Below are 12756 nucleotides of genomic sequence, written 5' to 3'. Positions count from 1 at the left end.
ACGGCGCGGGCACGTATGTGAAAGGCAACGGCCAAAGTCTAAAGTCAAAAGCGCACTTTCAGTGATTCAATTGAACTACACCTTACATCCGCGCGATTCATTTACATTAAATTACCACTGTACACATTCTAAAACACCGATAGTCGAATTTACTATCCTTATCGACTATATTTTTAATTTTCATCTGCTAGTAAATCGGGAAACATATAACTATGTTGTCATGGGTACATAGGCGAACCGTAATTGGTTCGTTGCCAAGACTGTGAACCGGTTATATTACACGTAAGAGTAGGTATATCGGCGGACACTACTATAATCGTCGATACATTGCAGATAATACGTATACGAAATAACACGTTATCCATTAAGGAATTATGTTTGGTTAGGACTTGATGATGTGATTTCAATGAAACGTGTTAAAAATATTCGTTTTTAAAGAATGCTTTTGTAAAATCAATTACTAAACTTATTTCCGGAGAGGATAAAAATTATAAAAACATTTCAATACCTAATACACCTATAGTAATTATATAAAATAAGATTGCGCATCGGTATGTAATGACTTAACAATGATTTATGCTTTAGAACATAATTTTATTTGATACACGTATAAAGAGTTGATTATAGGGATTATAGTTTAATACTCATTGGTCATTATTATACTTCAAACGAAAGATACCGATGAGAATTTTCATCAACCTTCCAGGTGTTTATTTCACACACACACACACACACACACCCCACTCTGACATGTAAATCATGTTTATTTTTAATTATTTATTTATTTTTAAATGTTCAATATAGTTGTATACGTATACCGTATGTACAATATATTATACGATTTTATTATTTGAATATTTATTTTTTTCGGAGAGGGTTTCGCTATTGCCATCTGGGATGGGAGATTATATACATTGTGGAAGTCGAGATCTGACGCGTCCGATTGTAGTTTTAACTAATATGTTGAAGAATTAAGCTTCTTCGGAAGCGTGTAGAACCTGAAACCAATACCGGTCAGGTGTAAGCGTTTAGTCGTCGAATTATTGAAATGCATACCTAGTGAAAGAGATGATTTTATTTAGTTATAAAAAAAATATATATATATATTTTTGCTAAATTACGCGTAAACAGTACGTATAAAATGTTTTATGCGATGTATACACACGGGCAGCATAGTAAAATATAATGTGTACAGGTGTATCGAAACGGTTGTAATCGTGACGGTTGATTTGTATCCGGTCTCGAGGAGGAATTACGGAAATAAAGATTTTCGGATTCCGCCGGAACGCGGTCCGTGTTGCACACGTAAATGGAAAAGTCTGTTGCCGCAGTGTGTTTGGCTGTGGAGCACATCATATTCAAGGGGGAATACATTTTTACGCTGTATGATAGTTTTCGACAGTCTCCGGACCAGTTTTTCGCCTTGATCTCGTTTTACATTTTTCGCTACAACAACGCCGGCTATTCCGTTTTTTTTATTCATTATTGGTTTTTTTTTCATAACGCACACGCATTTTATATTCATTCGTTTACGCGTACGACAGTCGTAAAAGAGAGAGAGAAAAAAACAGGCGATGTAGGAGAAAGGAAAACGGTAAGCCTGAGACAGAGCGAGTGAATAATTGCACGGTGTAGACCGCGCGCCAGACGATTGTGTGCGGTTTATTTTTTCTCGGCTACAAATTAATACAACCGCGCGTACACGGTGCGCGCCGCCGGTACATAACGCTCGTACGGTTTACCCGACGCAACAGCTACACAACGTCCGACTATTATGTACACGTTGTATACTTGTGCGCGTACTTGCCGTGCGGTACGTATCGCTGCACACTGTACTAACTTGTGTTCATTTATACACGGCGCGCGCGGTACATAACAAAACGCGCCTGCGGTGGTTTACACTTCGGCGACGGCGGCGGCGTACACGCGCAATTATTCCTTAATCGGACCGAATGGAAACGAGTTTTCGAAGAACGTGGAAAATATATTATTGATAATAATAACGATAATTGTATGTATAAATGAAATGACAATCGCGCGTTTTTAGACGCGGGCAAAAACCGTGTCCGATGGAGAACTAGTTTGCACCGTCAAGCTCCATAATAAAACGGCCGTTTCCTTCGGAGATCGCGACACGGTCGGCGACTGGAATTATAAACGCAATTATGTTCCGTCTGCGGCTCGTCGCTGCTTGTTGTTGTCCCGGTACCTCGGCATCGACCTGCGGCCAAGACCGATACGTAACGTGCACAACTGGCGAGGGTTTACGAGTTTTCCAGCGTGCGTTAGAAATTCGGTGAACCGCTGCACATCCGTTTTCAAACAAGGGCGTAAATGAGTCGAGACCATGGGTGGGAGAGGCTAAACTAATCACTCTTCGATACAAACTTAAAAAATAATTTACATTTCATTACCTACAGCTCATGTTCATGTTATAATAATAGACTAGTAATTTATATATTACGTTTCTTAAATAAATCAATATATAGTATTCAAAAAAAAATACGAGCCATGGGGGGGGGAATGCCACCTTCAACCCTTCCCCCCATCAAATACGCACTTGTTTTCAAAAGACGGTGTCGCGTTACCGTTTATTGTTGCGATCGGCAGAACGTCAACGTGTTTCGTACGACATCCCGCGTACGTCGTGTGTACTTCCACCCAGTGGCGTAGCCAGGATTTTTAAATGGGGGGGCTAACCACTTTTTTTGGATAAGTAAGGTAAGAGAGGATATGAGAATTCACCCTTAACCCCCCCCCCCACCATCTACCACCAAGTTTCTAAACGTAATTCAAGCATTTTAGTATAGTTTTAAAAATATTTATTAATATATAATTTATAATAATAATAATAATTTTGGTTTCAGTGTTCAGTCACTTGCTCCACTCTGATAGCTGCATTCTCTTAGGCTGAAAATAGTGAAGAATCGACTTCGTTCTACAATGGGACAAGAGAGATTACAAGGATTAATGAGAATAACTCGTGAAAAAGATGTAATTGTAAATTATGAAAATATCATTGACACCTTTGCATCTAAAAGTCCTCATCTACTAAAAGCATTAGTATTATAGATTATAATAATTTTTTTTTACCCCACATTATATCTATTATATTATTTATGTATTATTTATTACATGCATTTGAAATAAAATTTGTAATTATTATAATATTATAAATTTGAAAGTGAAGTAAGTACTTACATAAATAAATATTTTTGTGAACAATACTAGCCTAATACGACTAAATGCCTATTTATAATCAAACATTTTTTCAATTCATTAAATGCATATTAATTTATAGTACCATAATAATAATAATAATAATAATAATAAGTTTTAAAATTAATCATTTACATTTGAATTTCCTATTAATATGATACCTACAAAAATTATGCATTGCAAAAATGTTTTTTTTTCAAAAAGAACAAACGTGTTATTTGTATGTGATTGGGGTGGTGGGTATACTAAAAAATATTTAAGCCCCACTTATTCTAAAACCTCTGTGCGCCACTGTATGTATGTACGTGCATACATTTAAATACATATATTTGAGCATATTTGAGTGTGCACGCGAGTGCACGGCGCATCAGCTTCCACTTGGCCAAAACGGTGTTCCGACCGAGTGGGGATGTTCAAATGGAAAACATAACTTTCTTGTTTTTCGCGGTGAAATAACACGCGACATAATGGACGAATAAAGAATTTCAAAACTTCGTAACACGGTCGTTAATTATTCAATTCGGTTATGATACGGCGTGCGCGATATAAGAAAGTTATATGGAATTAAAAATAATTCGCAACCGTTTTACTCGCCACGCGGTTCGAGATAATGAATTTTCTCCGTCATAACCCGCGAGATGGTAATTTATTTTTCATCACGGTACATTCGTCGTTTGTAGACGCATAAACGTTGGAATATTTCTAGATCGTTATTTCTGTAATGAGCCGAAAACGATAAAGCGTAATAATATTGTACTCGGATTACCGCAGCGGATCGATGAGCGGAGGGTGGTGATGGGAGGGTGGGGGGAGAATTGCACATTTAACGTGCGTCAATAAAAGAATATAATTATTAATTAATAATAACACTAATATTATTATCGCATTGACGGGCGAACGGTCTTAAAAGATTCAACTCTTGAAATATTTATAGAATCGGAATAAAAAGTGTACATAAAAAAATTACCGCCGCGGTCAAGAATACCGTCGCGTCGCACTTGTCGCAGCGTAAAATAATTAACGTAAACGCAAAACAACAAAAACCCGTCTCGAAAGCAGAAAAAACGATTGTGTGCAGCGTAAATTGTGATTATCGACCACAGTTTCGAGATATCAGTTTTACCGGCATTAATAATTATTTACGAAAACGAGCGAATGTGAACTCCGCGGAGCGTTGAAAAAAACGAAAAAAAAGTACATTATTAATATTGTTTGTTCAGTGTTTTCCGTTAAAGTGACGTGCCGATTGGAAGTGTCGTTATTACTATTATGCGCGTTGTTGAGAATCGTACACATAATACACAGTGATCAATTTACTGCGTAATTTATAATTTCACGAGTGGTTTTTTTTTTCTTTCTTTTTTTTTCAGTTCGTTTTTCTTCGTTTACGATGCTTTTTACCCTTTAACAACCGTCAAGTTTCCAGACTTGTTTTTTCTCTCGATTCCACCGGACAAAAGATAATTAAATAATAATAATAATATAATCTGGTTTTTTTTTTTTTTTGCTTTCCGATTCGTCTCGGATTATTGCTAGCCGCAATAACAATAATCGTAATCGTAATAATAATAATAATGTACCTCACACCGTTACGGTGTAATTATACAATTACGTTTCGTATATAATTATTGTTTTTACCGCACGACGAGTGTGCGCGGGGCCGTGTAAAAATCGTTTCGTCGACCGGGTGCCGTCCGACATCGTCACAACTCGCGTACGTGGTCCGTCGGACGCGCGTACACACCTCGGGTTGGCGACTACCGCGTTTTTACGGTTTTTTTTTTTTTTTTATTATTATTATCATTTCGGTTATCGCAAGACTTATCTGGTGGTTTATGTGGAGCTCGCGCGCCGTGTCGCGTTATACGGCGCACATAATAATTTTTTTACGTTTCGCTGTCCACTACCCGTAAACGGCAATAATTTCTTTGGTCAACGATTGGCGGCCGCGTGAACGTTAATCGGATAGCCGTTGGTATTTTTTTTTTTTCTCTCCTTTTTTTTTTTTTCACGTCGTTAAACCGGACAATAATAACTCCCATGTATACGTACACACACACACACGCACACATGTAATGAAGGAGCGAGTTTTTTTCCACTTTCCTACTCTTCCGTCGGATTATTTATTTTTGCGACGACGGTGGCGACGACGGTACACGTTTGTACACCCGATCGCATTTGTCCGACATGACAGGCCGGCCATTAGCCCGTTAAAACTGTTGTTTTTTCTCGTGTCCCGCCGAGGAGTCGTGACTCGAATGCCATACGCGCGGACGCACGCGCACACCGAAAGCGTCTCCGACGGCGGCGCGCGAGCACGTCCACGGCCGTCAAAAATCGCGGCGGCACGTTCTTCCCGTCGCCACGATCCCCTTCCCCCCCTCCGGTCACCTTCGACGGACGGTGGTGCCAATTAAACGCGGTCGGAGTATCCGTCGTCGTCGGACCCTGCTCACCTCTCCGACGGTGGTGAAGGGGAGGGGGATCGATGAAAAATCAACCGCGGGACGGAAGGGCCGTTATTTCTAGCGCGCGATTCGCGTGCACACACATACACTTTAATGCCCGTCGCTTGCCGGCGCGTGTGTACGAGCGTAACGAGTGCAGTGTGTGCGCGCGCGTGTACGACGCGCGTTCGTGTAGTAAACGCTTATTAGATGTGGAGAAGGCGCGCGCGTGTGCGCGAGCGAGAGAGATATAAAAAAAAAAAATAAAAAAAAAAAAATGAATACCACCGTCGTGTCGGCCCCGCGAAGACAGTCGGTCGGTATCGTCCTGGACGGGTGGAAGGGAGGGAGCGGCGAGGCGGCGGTGGTCGACAATTTCGGGTCGGCGGTTCCCGGAATACTTTAATTATAACGCCGGGGTCCCCAGAAGTGGGACGTGTGGCGGCGGCGGCGGCGACGGGTACACCGCGCACACACGCGCGCGCCCGCGCACGACTCACGTACACGACGAGCTCACCGTACACGTAAACACGCGCACGCACACAACGACGGCCGCGGACGGAGCGGTGAAGCGGTGGTGCCGGCGGCGGCGGACTACGCGGGACGTTAAAAAGTTTATAAAAACCCGAGTCGACAGCGATTGGCTGTCGGACATCTGCTACGGGTCGGCTCCACGTGGAGCCCACTTATCCGCCGCCGCCGCCGTACGTGTACACGAAATATCGACCCGTCGTCCGCCGCGCCCCCCTCGTCATCACCGTACTTCCCTTCACCGTCAGCCATCGGTTCCACGTCGCCGTCGCCGTCGCCGTCGTCGCCAGTCCTTCCTCCACGCCGCCACGTCCGCCGCCGCATAACTCCGCTCCCGCACCACGGCCGACACGAGTGGAATGCACGTAATCTTCTCCACCGCCGCTGCCCGTACACAACGACTACGCTACGACGGCGGTTTATCCGATGAAGCGGAATAGTAGTGGTGGCGGCGGCGGCGGCAGTGATAAATAGAACCGATAGACATGAAATTGAATAGGATACGAGCGCATCCAATGATTCCCAAAAAAAAAAATAGTAATATTAACACTCACGTCTTCGCGCGTACGAGACATAAAATATATTGTATACGAGCGCAACTTTGCGGTTGTTACGCTCGTCGTGTAATATTAACGATAATAATAATAATAATAATGATAATATTGTAATATTATGTTTTTTTTTGGGGGGGGGGGAGAGAAGGCGAGAAACGGAGAGAGGCAGCAACTAGATGGTGCGACCGCAACGTCGACGGGACAATGTAATAAATCGAGACCCAATTAAGGGGAAGGGGTAATGCACATTCCGTGGGCGTCGTCCGACAACGTGTACACGCACGCACACAACTACTATACTCGGGTGGTATGTATATTATAGAGACGCGCTGCGGTAATAATAATACTCGTAATGATAATAATAAAACCGTGTGTACCGATAATGGTCGTGGTGGCCGCCGCCGCCGCAGCGTATAATGATGAACGCGGCGGCGTATAATTTGTCGGTCACGGTTTTCCCCGGCTACACTCTTCCCCGACCCCCTCCCACCGACGCCACGTAGCGCGTGACCCTCACCGCTTCGAAACCGTATTCACTTCCGTGATCACCGCCTCGGCACCACGCGTGTGTTCACCGCAAAAGGAATCGCGGTCAACGCGCGCGAAATCACCGCACCTCGATGGTTCCCGAATTTTCGGGGCCTCGCGTACCGAAATCGCGTTCGTAGTGGATGTCTCTCGCCGGGTAACCGAGTCGACCGGACGAGTGAGACCACGACGAACGTACGAAAGAAGGGTTTGGTGTCAGGGGATCATGCCATCGCATCCCGAGGTGTAACGAAAACGTACGTTTCCGCTCCAGCTTAACAACCGGTAGCTCATGAAAGATATTCGATGACAAGGCAAAGGGTAGGTATAACTAGATCAAATTGTCCGCCGTCGTTTTCTGTACGTTAACAATTGTTGTTTTCGTAGCGATGCAACCCTTGAAAACCTTACCCCTACTCACGGGCATTTGCCCATATGTGCCGCCAATCGAACGCGATGTATGCTGTATATTTTAAATTTTAGAACCCAACTGGACCGACCGCATGGGTGTGGTTCTTCGACTCGGGACCGATGACGGAACAACCGTTACGTTGCGTTCCCTAGACGTTACGTGTTTCGCATGTCGCGAACATCTGTACGATTTCGTGATCGAACGGAAAGTTTCCGCGTCGCCGCCGCCGTTGTTTAAGAACTATAACGATACATAGAGATGTCAACGAACAAATTATCGTTCACTGCATTACGTTTTATTTAGTAATTACCAAGAATATTGGACCCTCCCATCCCAGGATCTATCCCGTGCTCTTAAACGAAGATGATCCTTTGTAATTTGAATATAAAAAAAATCGTACCCTTGATTTGATGGATTTCAAATATTTAATTTTATGTTTAGTTCACGTAAACCGCAGTAATCAAATATGTACATTCATTACTGAAAAAGTATCTAATTTCGGGTCGAAAGAATGACTTTATTTTTACCCCCTTCAAATAAAATTCCGTATGCTACGGGTCTGGTGTTGATGTTGTTGCTGCGGCGATTGCAGTGTGTGTACAATATAATAATGTGTAATAATAATAATAATACCTTATACCTGGTGGAGCTTATAACACGGCTACCGTCGATTACTTGGTGTGTACGCAACGATGCATTTATGTGTTTATTATAATTTATAATATTTTTACTTCGGAGTCGCGTGTCAGAACAGGTACCTGCCGCGCGTACGTGTGTAGTAATACCGTGTAGATGGTTGGCTCTATATGCATGTACGCGTTTGGGCGGATTTTATATCGTATGTATACATGCGGTTCCATTTTAATAGACATTCCGTGAAACGTATAATTAAACCGTAATTAATTCCCGCCGAAATGCAAACCTGCATGTATTATAACGTCGGGTTCATCATTTTATGAAAAAATAAAAAACCATTAATAGTAATAATAATAATGATGATAATAATTCACAGCAATTAGATCAGCGAGCGGTACGAGGCAGGTAGGTTAGCGTGGAGGAATTCGGTTTTCTCTTGTTAAATTGTTAGCAAATAGAATGCATTTAGTGAGATGTTTTCATATTAACAATTATGTCTGAGGAGAATTTCGCTGTTAAATCAGTATACTTCATGAAACTGTGGCTGTATGCGTATGTTAGAAGTATTACAATTGCCTCGTACACGGGTTATAGAGTTGAATTCGATTATTTTTTTCTCGAGAATTATATTGTACCTAAATTTGAAACTGGGTAAGGATCTCCTTTAGTATATTATTTTTTTAAACATATAACCAACATTGGAACACTACCTAATCTTAAAAGTGTACGGAAATATTTATTTCAATCATTAATTTGTTTGATAATATAAATACAATTATTGTTTATTTAAAATATTTTATAAAACCGAAATCGAAGAGAAATTATAATACCATTAAAATGTTGTGCCGAGTGAATTACGACGGTATGGTACAACTTGTACGAGTTGAATGATTTCAGTTGATGCTTCGATTTTGAGTTCGAGAGCCTTTCTTTGATTTTTCCAATTTTAGCACTACAGACATATCGTAATTGTTTCGCATAATGACTTATGACGTTCGGCATGTTTTATCGAATGTCTTTATAACGTCGAAAATATTTGTTCTGACAGTGCGTATCTCTGCTACATTTTATACGTTATTTGTACAGTTATTATTTTAATAACCGCTGTTTACTGGTGTTATTTTTTTAACTATAGTGTGTGCGAGGAGTGTATCAATAATACGGGTTCTCAACACGAACAAAGGCGAAATAAAATCCGACAATATCAATGTAACAACACTACACTGCACTAATCAATACCGTGCAGACGTCGTAATGGAGTGTGAAGTTTATGGACGGGCAAAGCAGTCTTTTGACACGGATCGACAGGATTGAAATAAAAATAAGTGAAAAACGGAAAGGGGAAAAAGAAATAAGAACTCTTGATGTTGACACACAACTCTACCGAGAACTGTATACAATTGCTGAAACCTGTAGACAGTACTCGACGACACGACGGTTTTATTCTACTTCCATCTCCAAGTGTGTTCGATGTGAACGCGTGTGTATCGATTAAGTCCTTGGAATACCCAAAATCGTTTGTGCTCCGATTGTTATTCCTGTATTTTTAATGCGTGCGGTACGCAACGAATCAACGTTATCAGGTATAAATGAAACATATCCGTAGTACGCGAATGGTACGTACGGAATGTACAATTCGTATGGGGACGTGTACCTCGTCAAAAAAGAAGGTCGAAAAGACAAATTGACAGTTGGAACTCCTAAATAATACGTGTATGCGACGCGCAGGCAGAAAGAGAAAAGCGAAAAGGTCAATAAAAATAATTGCGGTTGTAAGTATATACATGTATTTATACTCGTGTACGTGTGTGTGTGTACACTTTGGCAATCACTGCGTGATGACAAACGGCGGCGGTGGTGGCCAAGTAAAACGGAACGTGTACGTGTGTATAGGATTGTAAAATAAAGCTACTGTGACCATCTGAGGGACGGAAAAAGTGAGAAAGAGAAACAGAGAAGGAGATAAAAGAGATAGACAGATAGAGAGAGAGAGAGAGATGAACGGGGAAAGAAAGGAAACCAATGGTTATTGTACGGAAGCGCTCTGGCCGTTTGCCAGGTGCACACATACACGTATACACACACGCACACGCATACACGCGGAGTGGTATTATAACAGAATGGTAGTGTATCGGTCACGAGGCGGTGGAAACATTGAGATAGTGGTGGTGGTGGTGGTGGTTTTACAAGGAGAGGGACACCCGCGTGACCTTTGCAGTCTTTATCGGCCGATTTCTAAGGGATCGATATACACACGCACGCGGCCACCACTACCACCGCCACCGACGTCGTCGTCGTCGTCGTCGTCGCCGTCGCCACCACCACCACCGACATCGCCATCGCCGCCAGAACCGATTTGAATCGCAAATTCCTGGTGCCGGATCCCCCTGCCCGCCAGCGTCGTCATCCAACACTATCGCGAACCGTATGTACTCGAAGGCCGCTGCGGGCAGCAACGCACTCGCACTGGTGTGTATTTGCGCGCGTAGCACGTATAAATTTGCATACTCGGACGTGAGACGCATACGTGCCAAACAGACCCTGCGAATTCCGATCACGTCCCTCTAACGCGCCCTTTAATTTCACCAATAACCCGTGGAGTTAATAATATCCTTACCTTTTATTTTTTTATTTTCATTTTTATCACGGACCGAGAAAAATTACATTTTCATTCCGGTCGGATATCGCGTTCCGACCGCATTCCGTTTACCGGTTATTTTTTTTTTTAATATTCTATTGTTTTTTTTTTTTTTTTCTGTCCGTCTGATACGTGTATATTTTTACGTTTATTTATTTATTTTCGTTTTGTCGTCGTGGGCAAAGCAGATCCGATCGAACGACAAGAACAGCGGCCGCGGCGGTTACCGCACGATGAAGGGCGAACACAACCAACAGACTTGTTTACATACTCACGCGCGCGCACCACGTTCACCCGCATCCGATAATCTGCATTTATGTGTACACAATAATAGTAATAATATTAAAATAAATATCATTATTGGCTGAGGTTGTGGCGGGTACGCGTAATACGTATATTATTATTGTATGCGCGCGTGGAAACGTTTACTCGTATTATATATAACGTCGTACAACATAAATACACACCGTACGCACGCGTTTACGTGCGTGTATGTTCGCGCGCGGGTGAAACACAAACGGGTTTAAATTTACAATACCTTTTTTGAGTGTCGGCAAATATTTGTCGACAGCAACCCATATGGCAGCGGGTGTCCTCCGCTCCACATCGTCTGCACCGCGGTCGACGTATTATCCTCTCTCCGCCGTAACCCTGCTGCCACCGCAAGCAGAGCGTCACCGTCGTCGCATTCCCGCCCCCTAAAACTACATATTTTTATTTTTTAACATTTTGTTTTTTTTTTCTGACACCGGAAACGGTTTTTTTATATATATATATATATTTATTTTAGCGCTCTGAAAGGGTTCATTATAGACAATAACCCTGCTGACAAATACACTCACACACACACACACACACACACACACACACACACACGTGTACTATATTTATACGGCGCGTAAGCCACGCGGGTTAATTATGAACCGCTCTGCGGTTACAGTGCGCGTATGATACCGGCGCTCTACAGAGGTTTTCGTTTTCCGACGCGGCAACGTACCTGTGCGAGATCACGGTCCGGGACCACGAGAGCGACACGTGAAAATATATTTCTTATAATACCCCCGTATTGTGAACAACGTAATAACAATAATAGTACCGGGGGCGGCTCCAGAGCCTTGTTCAGGAAGAGGGGCCAAGTTATAATCTTACAAAATCTTATAACAAAAAGAATACAACAATTTTTACAATACAAATTCAAGTGGTCTATTTTTAAAATCGGCAAAAATATCAATAATATGATCTATTTGATCTAGAATATCTAATTTATGATGTATATTAATTAGACATAATGCTGCTGATGGTCCATCTTCAGTCATCGTTGAACGAAGCCTGGTTTTTAGTCCCCGCAGTGTGGAGAAACTCCTTTCAACCGTCATACCTCATGGCTCTATCTGCATACTTGTGCGTGTCGTATGAGATAGTACATATTATAATATGCATTTTTTGTTAACAATATAAATTTTTTTATAAATACTGTACGGGCTTGGGAGGGGTCGCGGCCCCTAGCCCCCCCCCCGCACTGGAGCCGCCCCTGAATAGTACCACACGACTATCGTGCGCGTTTCATTCCCGTCGTCGTCATTTACGTACTCGCTTCTTAATGTTTTCTCGTTTTACCACACGTGTACGCAGCGTTAAATGTAATCTATTCACCGACCGCTCCACGGCGTTGTAGGACAAGCCGTGTTTACAACGACATTCGTTTCGTAATCTCGTGTTGTGCCCCCCCCCCCCGGCCATGGTTATAATACGTACAAACGACGCGATCCGTCGAGAAATAGATTTCCAGAT

General features: G+C 42.4%; 1 long non-coding RNA gene across 1 annotated transcript in view; it reads right to left on the bottom strand.

Moving 5' to 3' along the window:
• LOC112679656 overlaps positions 1-12756 on the bottom strand; it is a 37130-nt gene that overhangs the window by 22741 nt on the left and 1633 nt on the right. Inside the window, exon 2 of the long non-coding RNA XR_003148234.1 lies at positions 11504-11669. This is a non-coding gene — a long non-coding RNA (uncharacterized LOC112679656). The remainder of the gene's footprint in view (positions 1-11503; positions 11670-12756) is intronic.

Source organism: Sipha flava, unplaced genomic scaffold (genome assembly GCF_003268045.1).
Source record: "Sipha flava isolate LNK unplaced genomic scaffold, YSA_version1 165_pilon_pilon, whole genome shotgun sequence".
In the NCBI taxonomy this organism is placed as follows: domain Eukaryota; kingdom Metazoa; phylum Arthropoda; class Insecta; order Hemiptera; family Aphididae; genus Sipha; species Sipha flava.
The sequence above is the reverse complement of the archived record's forward strand: the minus strand, read 5'-3'. Positions and strand labels throughout refer to the sequence as shown.